At 40.9% G+C, this 14386-nt stretch overlaps 1 long non-coding RNA gene across 1 annotated transcript; it reads right to left on the bottom strand.

The window, feature by feature from the left end:
* Window positions 1-12865: 12865 nt before the first annotated feature.
* LOC146760770 (uncharacterized) lies at window positions 12866-14267 on the bottom strand. The gene is made up of 2 exons (XR_014946752.1): window positions 13922-14267; window positions 12866-13623 (listed from the first exon to the last, which is right to left on the bottom strand). It is a non-coding gene; the product is annotated as an uncharacterized LOC146760770 (long non-coding RNA).
* Window positions 14268-14386: the final 119 nt, after the last annotated feature.

The raw sequence follows: 14386 nt of genomic DNA, 5'->3' as shown, positions 1-14386 counted from the left end.
TATCCACATTTTCACTCTGAATCTGAAATTGTATGTAGCATGTGCTATGTGTCCTGATAACTTGATACCAATCTTCTTAAATTTGGAGGAAGAAAATAAAGTCTTTTGAATAGATTTGATCACCTACACTGAAAGATAGACTGCAAACAAAATGAATCAGGTCTAGAGCTTGAACCTTTCAACAGATCATAGGAGAGAATCCCACATTTTCCATGAAGATGTCCCAAAGCAAAGTAATTGAGAATTGAAACATCTGCTTAGCAAATCTCTTAAACTTTTACACTTAAACAATAAAGCCATAAATGGGATCTTCCTGTGACCAGAATATATTTCTGCAAAACAAGAACAAGGATAACTTCAAAACAATTTAAAGAGTCCTCTGATATGATTCTCTGTTTTCTTTCAAATTTGCATAAGCTGTATATCATTTAATACATTTTTCCACTTCTCTCAGTCACTTTCTCAAAAGCACTCCCTGAGTCAGACTGAAGAGATGGACAGACTCACTGACTGAAGAAAAACATATACCCATTTTAAGGGCTTCTTAGATTTTTGCTGAATCCATGGTATGTCTCAGTACAGCACACAGTTAGTGTGCCAGTTGTTTGATAGTATAAGAAAATGGAAGCACACAGAGAATGATTCCTCGTGTTCTTTATTCAAAAGTAGATTAGGTCAGCCATAAGAAAGGAGGAAAGTTAAATAGGAAAGTTCTGGGATTTCTAGCAATAACACTTTATTTACTGTTTCTCAGATACTTGCTGGCATTAGGAAATGATAATGTTACATTAGGAGTGCAGCATTAGATTAACCACCATAGCTACTCAGTCTGCCAAATGGATTATAAATGGGAGAGTTATATAAAAATAAGAAAGTTTGAAAACATGCGACTTAAAGTTCTTCAGCAATAATGCAGTCCTTCAAGATGAGCCAAAATATTGCCCTACAAGAGATGGGGATGTCAGAGTGCCAGCACAAAGTGTACCCAAACAAAAGACATCATTAGAGTGAGATAGCACAATTTGGAGGGAGAAGACATCACAGTTTTCCCCCAGTGCTCACAGTTGCCATGGCTGCCCTCACCATCTAATTCAGATATGGAGGCAACTTACTAGTCAAAAAACTGCTGAAAGTTAGCTGAAGTAAAGCAAAAGATAGAGAAGGAGCCCATTGTTTCTCTACCAAAATCTTGCTGCAGCAGTTCAGTGCCACAGCAGATGTGTCTGAAACATGAAACAAATGAGGTCACAGTATTAGAAGCCTAATACAAACAACCATTTAAATAAATAAATAAAAAGTAGTTGGCATTGTGTTTCAAACACCATCTATGAAAAGTTTCTGTTTCAATCCTGACTGATGGAACATAACCTGATGGAGAGAAGTGGCTGCAGCAGTTCTGGCACCTACACTGAGAATCCATAACACAACCCCAATGGCAGACACATGCTCTAGTGGAGTGCAGTGCTTGGGGTGGACTGGTCCTTCCATGGTGCAGAAGGCTGCTGCCACCCCATGGGCTATAGATAAACCTGGAACAAGTAATGTAGCCTAAATAGTTTCTGAAGGCATGGGATGAATACATTGTGGATGCAGCTGAAAGTAATTTTCCAAGGGGGAGAGCCTCCTTTGTAAAGGTTTCTCTATGAATTAACAGAAAAAAAAAAAAAAAGAAAAAAAGAAAAAAGAAAAAAAAAAAAAAAAAAAGATCTACATCTCTTTGTAGAGGCTAAGAAACATATTAGAGTGCAGCCTGTCAGAGCACTTAGATTGAAAGGGAATAAACTGGGAAAGCTCCAAATTAGCTCACAGATGCAGGCAGAACTGTAGGGGAGTTCTGTCTTCTGGTCAAGAGAAACAAAACCAAAATTGCAGACAGATTAAAAACAAGAGATTATTAGAGACAGCTTTTCTATCCCCACCTTCAGTTGAATCAAAATCTCATTTGAACTGCATCAGTAGGCAGGATTGTTTTATTTTCTCCCCAAGATGTTCTACCTATCCTTTGCACAGGAAAAGTGATTGTCCCTGGCATTCAGGAAGTGACAGCTGGTATGAGAGAAATGACCAGGGGAGTGCGGGTGGCAAAACAGAATGTGCTGAAGTTACCATCTCATCAGAGAAAAATGTGTTAATACCTTATGATGTCCTGGGACAAGCCTGAATCTACCCAAAAATTGTGACTTGAAGAATCCCAGTCTGCAAATGCTGACATAGGAAAAAAGGAAAAAAAAATGGGCCACAAAAATAATAATAATAATAACAACAGCAGCATTAATTTTATGAAATACTAGATGGCTTGTGGATAAGTATAATTTGATTTGGAACTGAACCACCAAAAACTGTGGTCTATGACTGTTCTGCAAAGCACAAATAGTAGGACTCAGACCTACCTAAAGACTGAGTTTAATTTTGTATTCATAAGACACTTTGAATATCTCCAACATCCCACGATCTGTTCAGTCCAGAGTAGAGCAGGTTGGAGGGAGGCTTCTGTGGGAGTGGGGGGGTAGCACTGAGCTCTGGTCTCAGGTAAAAGCAATAGGGCACAAAGGAATGGCATGGAGCTGCATCAGGTGGTGATCAGGCTGGGTGGTAGAGAAAGATTCTTCACCAGAGGACAGTAGGCATTGGAACATGGTCCTCTGGACAGTGGGCAGAGCCCCAAGCTGCCAGAGTTCAAAAAGCATTTGAACGACACTTTCAGACAAAGGGTTTGAATTTGCGTGTCTCGATCTACCTTACACAACTGAATAGACAAATTCAATTTCAAGCCAAGCATTCTTCTGCATCCTCTCTCCTGAGAAGTTTCATCTGCTGTTGTGTCCAGAGTATGCAGTGTGCTTTATAAACTTGCACAATATTTAGGGCACTGTGCAATAGGTAGTTGAAAGGCTTTTGGTTCTCTTTTCCTCCTTGTCTGAGACAAGCTGGCAGGACAGGATTGACAGCCAGAGGTGAAAACAGTTCAAAACAGAGTAAGAGTGAGCAAAGATTTCAAGTGTTCTGGGTACTGGCTGGGTTTGTCAATATGCATTTGAAACAAATCCCTGATATCATGAAGACTGTTCTATTCTGCAGCATTCACCGGAAAATCAGTTTCAGCTTGTTACTTACTAATTTCTTAGCTATTTTTCAGGTTTAATTAAAAGATGTATTATTTTCAGCATAGATTGATCATTTAACATATTAAGCATTATGAACCTACTTTTACAGAACTTACAGCTAACAGTCATTGCTCTCGGTAACAGTGCTACTGCATGACTTTAGCACGAAGAGGCAAATTCTGAAAAGACCCTTCTCTGACTTGTTTTCTGCCAGTTACTATATTGTCATTCAAGTACTCCTGCCTCCCTCTTGTGGCTGCCACTTTTACATTCAACTGGGAACAATTACAGTGTAACCAATAGTGCTCATAATAGCTACCTTCTTGATACATGCTCCCTCCTTAATTTCGCTGGAAAAGCCCCATTACGTTCACAATATCCCATGCAAAATTTTTCTGCCTAAGGCAGAGATTCTTCATCACTTTCACGTGGAAGCAATTGAACATGTGCGATATAATCAGCAGTAATTCATGCTGGTTATGTATTGTAATTGATTCGGAATGTTCAGATTAAAGTTAGCCAAATGTATGAGCTACACTTAGTAGCCACTACGGTATATATACATAAGTGGTGTGATATTTTCACATAGTGCTGGAAAGTCTAGATAGTTAATTTTGAAGTCACTGCTTTGTTGAAGTGAAGCTGCAAAATTTCACGGCCTGTACATTTTTGGATACCACTTTGCCCTTTCCTATCACCTGCCATATAAAAATGTACAGCCTTTTCCAAACATTAAGAAATTCAGCCCAAAAAATCCTAACTGAAATAAAAGACTGTACCTCTCAGAAAGCAACAACAAAATAATATTAATAATGAAAGCTAAGATAGCATTTAATTTTTACCTTGTAATGATAGGACCCCAGCTGAATACAGTTCAGTCCCTCCACTGTTTCCTTAATCCACAAGAACATCTTCTCCCTTCAAGGTCCTTAGCAGATTACACCATACATAGTGCTGTTTACCTTGAATGTCTCTTTTCTGTGCCCTTGTATTCTTCATTCCTTAGCAATTTGCACTGATATCAATATAGCACATTGCCTACAGCAACTTTTCAAGAATTGTTTATTGAAAGCCACTGTTGGAAACTAGGCAAGAGGGATCTAGAAATCTGTTGCAGGGAGTGAAAAGAAAATGAGCTGCACAACTGAAAGATGACAGCCATGCTTCTTGGTTTGTTAGATCTAAAAGAAAATGAGCCTGAAGTTCTGCACCACTGCTACTTAGTCACATCCTCCAGCTTCATCTCCAGTTTCAGCTGACTTTGGCAGGAGGGAAAGGGACTTGCTTTGACCACTCACACACTTATGCCAGTGATATGGATAGAGATATTATCACTCTGGCTTTGAATGTACTTTCATCTCCTCCATGTTAGACGATACCCATCAGCACCTCCTTGGCTGGTGGCCAGTAAAAACATTCATGGGAGTTGAGCCCAGCACCGTGCAGACTGCCAGGAGCTGGCTGCAGCAACAGCTACAGCTTCTTGGGGAAAAGTCATTCCTGGTGTCTACAGACCACATCCAATATGGACAGTGTTAGGCCCTTCCCTCTACATCCACTAATGCTGACTGCATCTGCACATGTCCTTTTTGCCTGGCATAACACATTCAGTCAGACCTGGGCACAATTGCATCTCTGTTGGATCAGCCAGAGCACACTCCATAACGTGTCTGGACATCTTCATAGAAACTTCATAGAAGTTTTTTCATCTGCTCAACTGTTCTTTGAGAACATGGGATAGGATGGGTTGCAGGAAGCCATTTTCAGGGGCAAGCCCCTTGGTCCCTGTATAAATCTGCCCCCAGAGAAACCCCCAGGCAATTCCCCAGGGATCTTCTAGATCACAGCTGCACCCTTCTCACAAACTTACAGTTGTTTTTCCTCAGATACCACATCATCTATGCCTCATCCTTTCAAGAACCATACTGAGCCATACTGAGTAGTAGCATGGATAAGAGCATAGTTACAGTTCTTAGAGAAAAAGTGCAGTTCTCTGAAAGCTCTCTACTGAAATAAATGCTTTCTGCTCATCATGTGCTTTGCCCATATGAAAAGCATCAACCAACTCTGCAGGTGTACTGGATGTGATGGGATGCCTTGCTACATATTTTTGAGAAAAGGGAAATAGAGACACAGACTTGCTGACTGCAACTCAGGTTAGAGTCTGCCTCTGGGGAAAAATGAGATGTCTGATGTCAGTAAGTCATATTGCAAACATAGGAAGATTTGTATTGGAAGGTGATGTTTAAGATGGAAAAACAATCTTTCGTTTAGAGCAGCAATGTGAGAGTAGGAAGAAGCAGTTGAAGAAAAATATGATCCCAGATCCATAAAGGCAGCTTCACTTTATATATATATATATATATATATATATATATATGTATGTATGTACGTATGTATGTATGTTTGCAACCATCAAAATCTTTGTATGCCCAAGACTCCAAGGTTACACACCATTTAGCATGAAGACTAGTGGAAAGGAGCTCTGGAAATAGGTCACAGGTTAGAAGTGGCAATAAATGCCTAAGGTTCTATAACTCCATTACAGGATGAGTTGGGCTGGCTTTTTCCTGCTGTTTTCCTTTCTCTCAAAGCCAGGGTCTCTGATTGCCCAGCAGTCACGTTAGTACAGCTTTGCCAGTAAGATAATTAGCCCAGCATGAGAATTCCACACTAACTGCTCATGAGGATGGCCACAACCAAGTTCATGTGCACCATTACTTGCTAGGAAGGCTGAACGCAGCCAAAACTGAGCTGGATTTGTTTTCTATAAATTTCCATCCAGTCCTGTGAAAAACAATCCTACAAGTCATACAAGGGAAAAAAAAAAAAAAAGAAAAAAGGATTTGTATGTCCGCCATGTCTGCATGATGCTTTGTATGCTGAGTTCTGGAGAGGACATGGGATCACCTCCAAAGAGGCTGTGAAGTGTAGGGTACACCCCTCTTTTTCCATGAAATGTTCAGCCTGCTTGCCCCGAAAGCAGCTCAGAATGATCCTCAGCAATTTAGGGACTTACCAGGCCACTCATCTGAGTACAGAAGAACAGACTTTCTACCTGGGAAGCAGTGAGTAGAGCAAACCTGCCTTGCACAATTAATTTTTAGTTTATTGACACAAAAATGTGTTAGCATTGGAGAAACTAGTAGGTAAACACGTGCAGTTTCTCACCTGCCAGTGATGTGACAAGCCCACACTGTACATAAACACTCCCAGATGAATCACAGGGTTATCATATACACAGACCAGTACCCTACCATAGTTACATGCTGTCTGTTTGTACTCTGGCATACTCCATGGCAATCACTTTATCATAAGACACCACATGGAGTAAGAGGTAAGCAAGGCTTCTGAAGTCACTGTGTAGAACACTGTGTAAATTTTTTGCTATTAATCAGTCATTCTCCAATGCCTGCATAAATCAGGAATAACTTTGCTGAAGTGAATTCAATTTTGCTGTGGACCTTTGCACATTGGAGCCAGAATATGTGGCAGTAATTGGCAAAAATATTTATCAGTACACTGGGTAATGGTTTGCTTTAGAATCAGTAATGTAGGATGTTGTATGCAGGGACAATCTAATTGGTATTTGAAACACAGATTTTCTGCTACCTGAGTTCTTTGTTGCTAGGCTTCCTGGCTCATAGCCAGCACTACTTTGGCTGTTGTCAGAACCTCATCACAGTTGAGTAGCTGTGATTCACAACAGTTGCAGTCCAAGTGATTAATCTTACTCCTTAAAAAGCACTTAGGCAAGGTAGCACTGACAAAATATGTAACTTGAATGAGCTGCTTTAGCTCTCACCTCTGCAGAAGTACTCCAGCCTTCAGAATTTTAGGGGATTTTTAACTATTTAAATAGCTCAGTGCTCTATATTCTCATTACGAATCATTTATTCTGTAGAAAACTAAACAATGGGCTGAACCTGAACACATATGCAAAACAAAGAAGCGATCTGTACTCTAAAACCTGTAACCTTCCTATTACAAGCATTATTGCTTGCTTACAGCAAGTGGAGTGTGCATTTCAGCAAGGACCAATTATTCTTCAACGTAGAAGAGCCCTGGAGGCTTTTCTACATGACAGAGTGGCAAACAATGCTATTTTGAAGCATTTCCTCTACTGGTCACTTATTTCTACTCCTCTCAGCTCCTGCAGTTGTACTAATGTCTTTTGTGGGGTTGCCCTATGAACTAGATCAGGAAACTGATCCAGGTTAAAAATTAGCCTGCAGAGAACAAAAATAAATGGCACAGCAAGGAACTGGCACAGCTGCAAAAGCAGAGATCAGTGGCATGGAGATGAAATTAGCAAAGGATTGTACAGAAAGGAAGTACAGATTCCAAAAATCCACATTACCACTGAAAGCAGTGGGACTGGGGGAAAAACAGGATCAGTGTCCCAATTGTTGTGTCTGTTCAAACTTAGCATAGTTTTGCCAGCCAGAGGTGCGAAGGAAACTAAGTATCTCTGATCTACAAGTATACCAGCAGTAACTTCCCCTGAGGTGTAAGTAAACGTACTAGGTGGCAACAGCCTAGAAAAAGCCTGTTGCCTCCTGCAGCTGTAACTGATTGTGCCACTAGAAACAGCTGCTATAAAGACGGTGGGGTGAGACGCTGAATGTTTTTTTGAGGGTGGTGCTGAGGGAGGCTAGGGAAAGTGTAAGTCTAAAGCTGAAGAGGTAAGAGAATTCCAAGAAAATTAAGAGTTTTGCAAAATTTGATGTGGAATTTGTACTAAAATTGTGATAGGAATTGTGAGGTTGAGAAGGTTTAACTGTTAGGAGTAGCTTTACAAGAAAGACTTTGGGCTGGCCCCTGTATTTTATGATATTGATCCTTACCCTTTAAAAGCCTGAGACTGCTTCTGAAGGTATATGGGGACAGGAGTATGTGTAACAGAGACAACAACAGGTGGTCATCCTCCAACATAGACATCAGCAAAGGTGAAAGCAGTGTATTTTGTGTGACAAAGGAAGATAGCTTTTTAAAGTAGTGAGGTAGCTATGTGGCATTTCCTGTATAATGAACTGCGTGGTTTTATCATCTTGTTAATGCATGCTCTAATGAGAAAGATGTTTACTAGTTGTTTTCAAACAACTGTACATATTCAAATGATAAACAGTCTCAAAGTGTATTCAAGCTAAATTCTCCGTGCTTTCTACTTTGTTTGAGTAAGCACTTTGTAAAAACAAGACATGCCTGAGGCTCTAACAGCTTGATCATGATAGCAAGACTTAATGTGCATCAAGATCTGCATCAGTTCTTGCCTGGTCTAGCATATTGTGCTGTGTACTCCAGCCTTCCAAGAGGTCAGTAGAAACAAGCCATGTAATTCTAGAGCAAGATTTGGCTCTCTGTGGGCTTTGATGAGGACAACTGAACTGTGTGTATGTTGGACTCTGAAGCTTGGGGTTAGTGTGCTTTGGTGGAGTATACTGTTAGGCTTCAAATTCTGCATACGAGAGCAAATCCATCACAGAAGTTAAAATATCTTTGAATAAGACTCACAAAATGTATTAAATCCTATTTCTGTCTTGCTTAAATTTTTTGGGGGTATAAAACTAGAGCTGAAGGCAAAAAGGATATGAGCTTACAGACTTTTGTTTCCAACTACTAGATTCTGAAGAGTAGGCTGTGAGAACGAAAATTTCATTCAATATATTCTTTATTACCTTTTAATTAGAGGACTTTTCACAACATCTCAACACTGATAGAAGAAACTACTATTACATAAGCTTCTTTACATGCTTCTAACTCTTGAGGGCTAGTTATATCTAGAAAAGCTGCTGTATTTTGTACACTGCTGTAGTCTGCCTGTGCCTAAAATGTTGTGATTTGGACCACCTACTATTCTTTCAGCTCTACAGGAATGTGCCAATAAAAACATCTCACCTTTTATTTAAAGTTGCATTGCTTTTGGTACAGTGTGTGGAAGTAATGAGAGGGAGCTCAGTGTAGAGAACTGACAACAGTTTCCTGGGCCAGTCTGGCTCAGTTCCATTACTAATTAGGGCAGAGGGACCTGTGGACCCATGCCCATGGAGATGGGGAAGAGGGTTAGGGAAAGGTAAGGAGGTGGACCTAAAAACAAAATGGCAGCAACAAGCTCAGGGGAAATACTAATTTATTAAATACGATAGTGGAATACTAGATAGCAGAATATAATAAAATACAATTGGAATTGAAGCTAATAAATCAAATAAAATGAGAGAGAGAGAGTGTCCAAAACTGAAGGCCTTACTCTAATGCTGAAGGTGAGATGGTTAGGGAGTACACACTGCAGAGACAAGCAGCAAAAGAAGGAGCAAATCTTGTGACTCTTGAGCAGTTCTATCTTTCCCTCTTAATGGAAAACGGAACAGTGAACTCTTCTGGGAGATGTAGTTTTTTCTCTCTTCTGAGAACCAGGTACCCAGAAATATCAACAATCCATGGAACTAGAGCATTAACTCTTCAATTCCAAGTGTACTGCATGGTGTTATGATGTGGAATACCAGTAACAAAAATCATTAGAACTGTGATGAGGGTGTAAGTTCTAAACTCACAATGTACGAGCATAACCTCAAGCAGCTTTTTCTTCAGCTACTTTTTCTAGACTGCATTTGTTCTGTACTCCTGTTTTATCATTTTCAGACATGCCACTGCAATTTATAACTATATGTTTAATTCTGCAAAACTGTTATTTCAAAGTCTGGTAAAATAAGTTTGCTTCCTTGACTGATCGCACCCTTTGAGAAGTGTTCTTTTGAGAAGTGTTCAATAACCTACATTGCTTTTAGAGCTAGTGTATTACAGTGTTTCCTTAAATTGTAAGTTGCCTCTGTATGTGTAGTGGGAGACTAAAGGAAAACTACAACAATAGATTAGTAGCATGTACAAGACCTAGAGATGGGAAAAAAAACCAAAATGCATACCACTAGTAAGTCTCAATTCATGACATCTATGTCCAAGGTTTATTCTCCTGTACTATGGTTGAAATGAATTTTTGTTTCTTTGCTTAATACTCCCCCTGCCCAGGGCAGAGGGGAATGAGCTGACACAGCTGCACTTAATGAGCTTTTGTGTGGTTTTCAGAGCTAAGAAGTTGTAAATCACTCTTAGAGTACCTAACATGAGGTGTTGCTGTTCTTCACTATGTGGTAAGAAATGTTTTCACAGAAAATAAGTAAATAAAAATGTGGGCGCTCTGTTGACTGAATATTGGTTCATATGAGATTAGATTTATTCATTGTCTGCTTTTGGGAAATAGAACAGTAGCTTCTGTTACTTTTTATTATTATTTTCAGATGAAGAACAAAAACAAAGAAGACAAAAATAAATTAACGTTTGATTGAGCGTCAAAATATTGTGGATTTCATTTGCAGCTGAATTGCTGTTCTGGTGGCTTTCAGTGATAATCAAAGGTACGTAGCAATTTCAGGTCTTTAGACTTAAGTGTGTCCCACCCTAGCTCCTCAGATTAGGAAATACTTGTACATCAGCCCTGCTTCTGCAAAATATGGGAGATATCTAAGAAAAAACATACATTACTGCTGGCAAATAAATTTAGGGTAGATTTGCAATATAAAGCATATAAATGAAAAAAAAACTGTTTTATTTTCTTTCTCTTCCCTCATTTCCAGACTCCTTCTTGCAGCTTAAAGGAGAAAATCTCTTTTAAAAGACTTAGGTCCTTTGGCAAAGAAGATGCATTAAGAACATTGCCACAGTCTGTTGCCTTTGTGCTGTCTTGGCAAGCTAATGTCACAGAGGTAGGTCACTTTGAGTTACGCAGAGTAGTCCTCTATAAAGAAGCATTATGTTCAAAACATAACATAAGGGACCTAATTTCATTGGTTTTTTGGAAACAACAATCATACTCAGAATCTTGCAATACTGGAATTTTCAATACTCAGAGGTGCAAAATAATCTCTTCTCTAGATACAGTATTGCTTAATTATTTTAATTACTCTGTTCATCTAAACTTTGCAGCAAGTGAAACTTTCAGTAAGAAAAACTTGAGATTTATGAATCGTTCCAACAAATATTTTAATACATACTGCTTTCACTGTGGCGAGGATGATCTAGAAGTTAAGACAGAAAATCTTGAGGAAGATAAATCCCCTACAGTCTCAGACAGCTACTTTACACATCCACGCAAAGAACCTACTAAATATTTTGTTACTGGCTGTACAAATTGTTAACTACAATTTGCTTGCTCTTCATAGCCAGGGGCACATGGATAATTTATAATCTGAACAAAAGGAAACTGTGCCAATGCAACTCTTTTTGGTTAATAGAGTGCCTTCAGTAACCATTCCAACAGCTACTGTAGAATCTGTCCTACTGCACAAAGTGAAACATTTAGGATCAATCCTCTAGAAATCAAGATGTCTCTATGAAATCACAATACACACCAACTTGTTCTGAATCAACTTACATAACTTGCTGATTTTTTCCTCTAGCCCAACACCATTTAAAGATCATTGCTCTGATGTGGGTATGGTTCAAGTACAAAATAGAATAAAGCCTATATTCTACTGCTGGGTAGGAATGAGGGATGCTCCTTGTATCAACAGGTATTCCTGCATGTTTGGTATCAGCTATAAAAGACTGTTTGTGGATTTCAGTAGAAAGAGAGATGATTATGCCTAGGATTGAGTCTGAACTTTGTTTATTCCTCAGGAAAGGTTCAGCTTTTGATTTTTGGACACAAGTTTTTCCTTCACTTTACCCACTTTTTGGAACTATTTGCTTGCCAAGGGAGGGAATGTATCCAAATATCAACACCTTTGCTTTGGGCATGAAGTGTAATAATACGCATCATCGTGCAGTTCAACCCCAGTGCAATGGCCAAAATGTATAACTGTCTGTACCTGGTGAAGCTACCAAGTTGGTAGTGGTAAGAAACCTTAGAGAGAAAGAAGACAGGATAACAAGCAGACTTAAGGTGATCCACGACTGGCAAACAAAAAATAGTTAACTGTAGTAGTATTGCTGCATGTAATTTATGCTAATGATGCTATCTAAGTCATCAGTGTTGCTACTGAAGTATATATATGCATGCATGTTAATCCTGACAATGCTGAAGTGAATAGCAATTCATTAATAGCAATACAGTAGGGCAACTGAGGTGCTGGAGTAGCATGGAGTGAACAGATTTCAGAAACTGCCTAATTCACTTGTTTTCCCTCAGCTGAATTGCTGTTGAATTAGGTGGACCATTGGTTTGACTCAACAGGGGGAATTTCTCACGAGGGACTTTATTTGATTCACTGCAATGCTTGTTAAAGGAACTTGGGGGTTACAGTGCCACATAGTAACTTGATTCTGGTATCTGCTGAAACAGTGACAGGCTCTGCCCACCATTCTGACCTTCGGGGGGAACAGAAAGGAATGTGATACCCCACTGAGTTATTACTGCTATAGTGTCCATGTTGGTTTCTGAATTACAGTGAGTCACTCTGGAAAACAGTGGGATTTCTGGTCTATCTGGGGAAAGCAATTGTAACTACCCAGTGTTTCATGTTGAAAAGAGGAAGGGTATCAACTGCAATCTGATTAATCTATGGTGGAGTGGCAGTCACTTCAGTGGCTAAAACTATCTGTGAACTCTGACTGTGAATGCCCTCACTGATGTGTATATATATATGTGTGTGTGAGTATATACATATATTTAAGTTTTACATGATCATTTTTGCAATTATTTAAAGTGTAGAAAATGGAAGGCCAGCCAGGAGTGTTGGACAGTTTACAGATTCACTTCACAAACTCTCTGCAAGAGATTACTGCCTTTTTATTGGAGATGTCAGGGTGAAGTAACACTAGCACCTCAATTCCTGCTGCTCATTCAATACACCTAAGGTTAGCTCACGAGCTACGGATACCAACTCTCATCACTCCTGTTGGTTGTGCTGTGGCAGTGGAAAATTCCAAGAAGGAAATGTATAATTAACAGCAGAGGATGGTAAAACTCTGTCCCATGTAATTTTTGTTGGAGCTCCAGCAGTATGTGCCATGAACAGTGGAGCTGGTTCATCAGCTGGTCCACTGTAAATCAATCACGTGCCTATAAAAGCTCTGCCTGTCAGAAGGGAAAGGAGGTGCTCGCTACCACAGAACTAAAGCATTTAGAAGTATGGAATGTGAAGGTCTCCTGTATCCACTAACAAATTAATTCTGGTCTTAGGCTACCAGACAGGAGTTTGTAAACATGTTGCTTGGTCTAGCTAGTAGGTGGGACTTCTGAATGAAGGTAACGTGTCAAATATGGTCTGTAGGGCATGTTGGGTTTTTTATTGTTGTTTGTTTTTGTTTTCTGTGGAGATTGATGTAACATAATACCTTGAGCATAGAGCTGGAATTCAGTGTTGCTTTTAATTTATGTTCGAGCAGGTCTTATACAGGTGGGTTACTGCTGGAGCTCTAAGCTGTATTCAGAAGTTATCCTAAGGGCTTGGTGAAGGTGGCAGCAGGGAAGTTAACTGATGGAAGGATCCTCGTAGTTGAGAATGCTTTCCTGTATTACATGCATCTTGCAGATTGCCATGGAGAAAGGGGATAAGCAAAGGGAATGGAAAAGGACGAAAAGGCAATTAAAAGGGCAAAAATGGAAGCCAAGCCAAACGGTACAGCCAGGAATTCTCAGTGCCACAGATTTTGTGAGGAACTGCTGAAGAGGCAATTCTGAGAGTGAGGGCCCACGATTCCTGTCACCAGACCAGGTAACAAGAGCTTGAACACTCCGGGACCTGGCTCTTGTAGCAGGGCCAGCTCAAGGCCTGTGACCAGAGGTACCAGCGCCTGCTGGGCCAGGCAGGGCTCTTGCGTACCTGGAACTGCACAGTGAGGGGCTGACACCGAGGAGCAAACCGCTCCTATAGACCGAGCGGACGCGATGTGCGTTCCCATGTCCCTCGCTGGCCTCCGGCTCGCTCCGGGCCGTTATGAGCTGCCGCCTCGCGGTGTGCAGCATCCCGCTGGGCTCATCGCAGCCGGCCGGGCCGCAGAGCAGAGGCGGGCCGCCCCCAGCAGCGCCGTGATTGCGGGCGTCGCACGATGGGACGGACTGAGGCGCAGCGCCCGGCGGGACAGCGCGAAGACTTCCGCCTCGGTACGCCGGGCGGAGCGGCAAGCGGGAGAGCGACCTCCCTGTGTACTTCCGCCTCACTAAGTGTCATGGCGGCGGGGCGGGCTCTTCACGTGACGGCGCCCCGCGCGGCGCGCTCTCGTTCGCTGCTCTCGCGGTATCTGGCCGCCCCCCCGCGCGCGTCCCCCGCTCGGTCTGGCCGCTCGCG

The sequence above is a fragment of the Coturnix japonica genome, chromosome 5 (assembly GCF_054131305.1).
Source record: "Coturnix japonica strain WE chromosome 5, WE-NBRP24, whole genome shotgun sequence".
Lineage (NCBI taxonomy): Eukaryota > Metazoa > Chordata > Aves > Galliformes > Phasianidae > Coturnix > Coturnix japonica.
The sequence above is the reverse complement of the archived record's forward strand: the minus strand, read 5'-3'. Positions and strand labels throughout refer to the sequence as shown.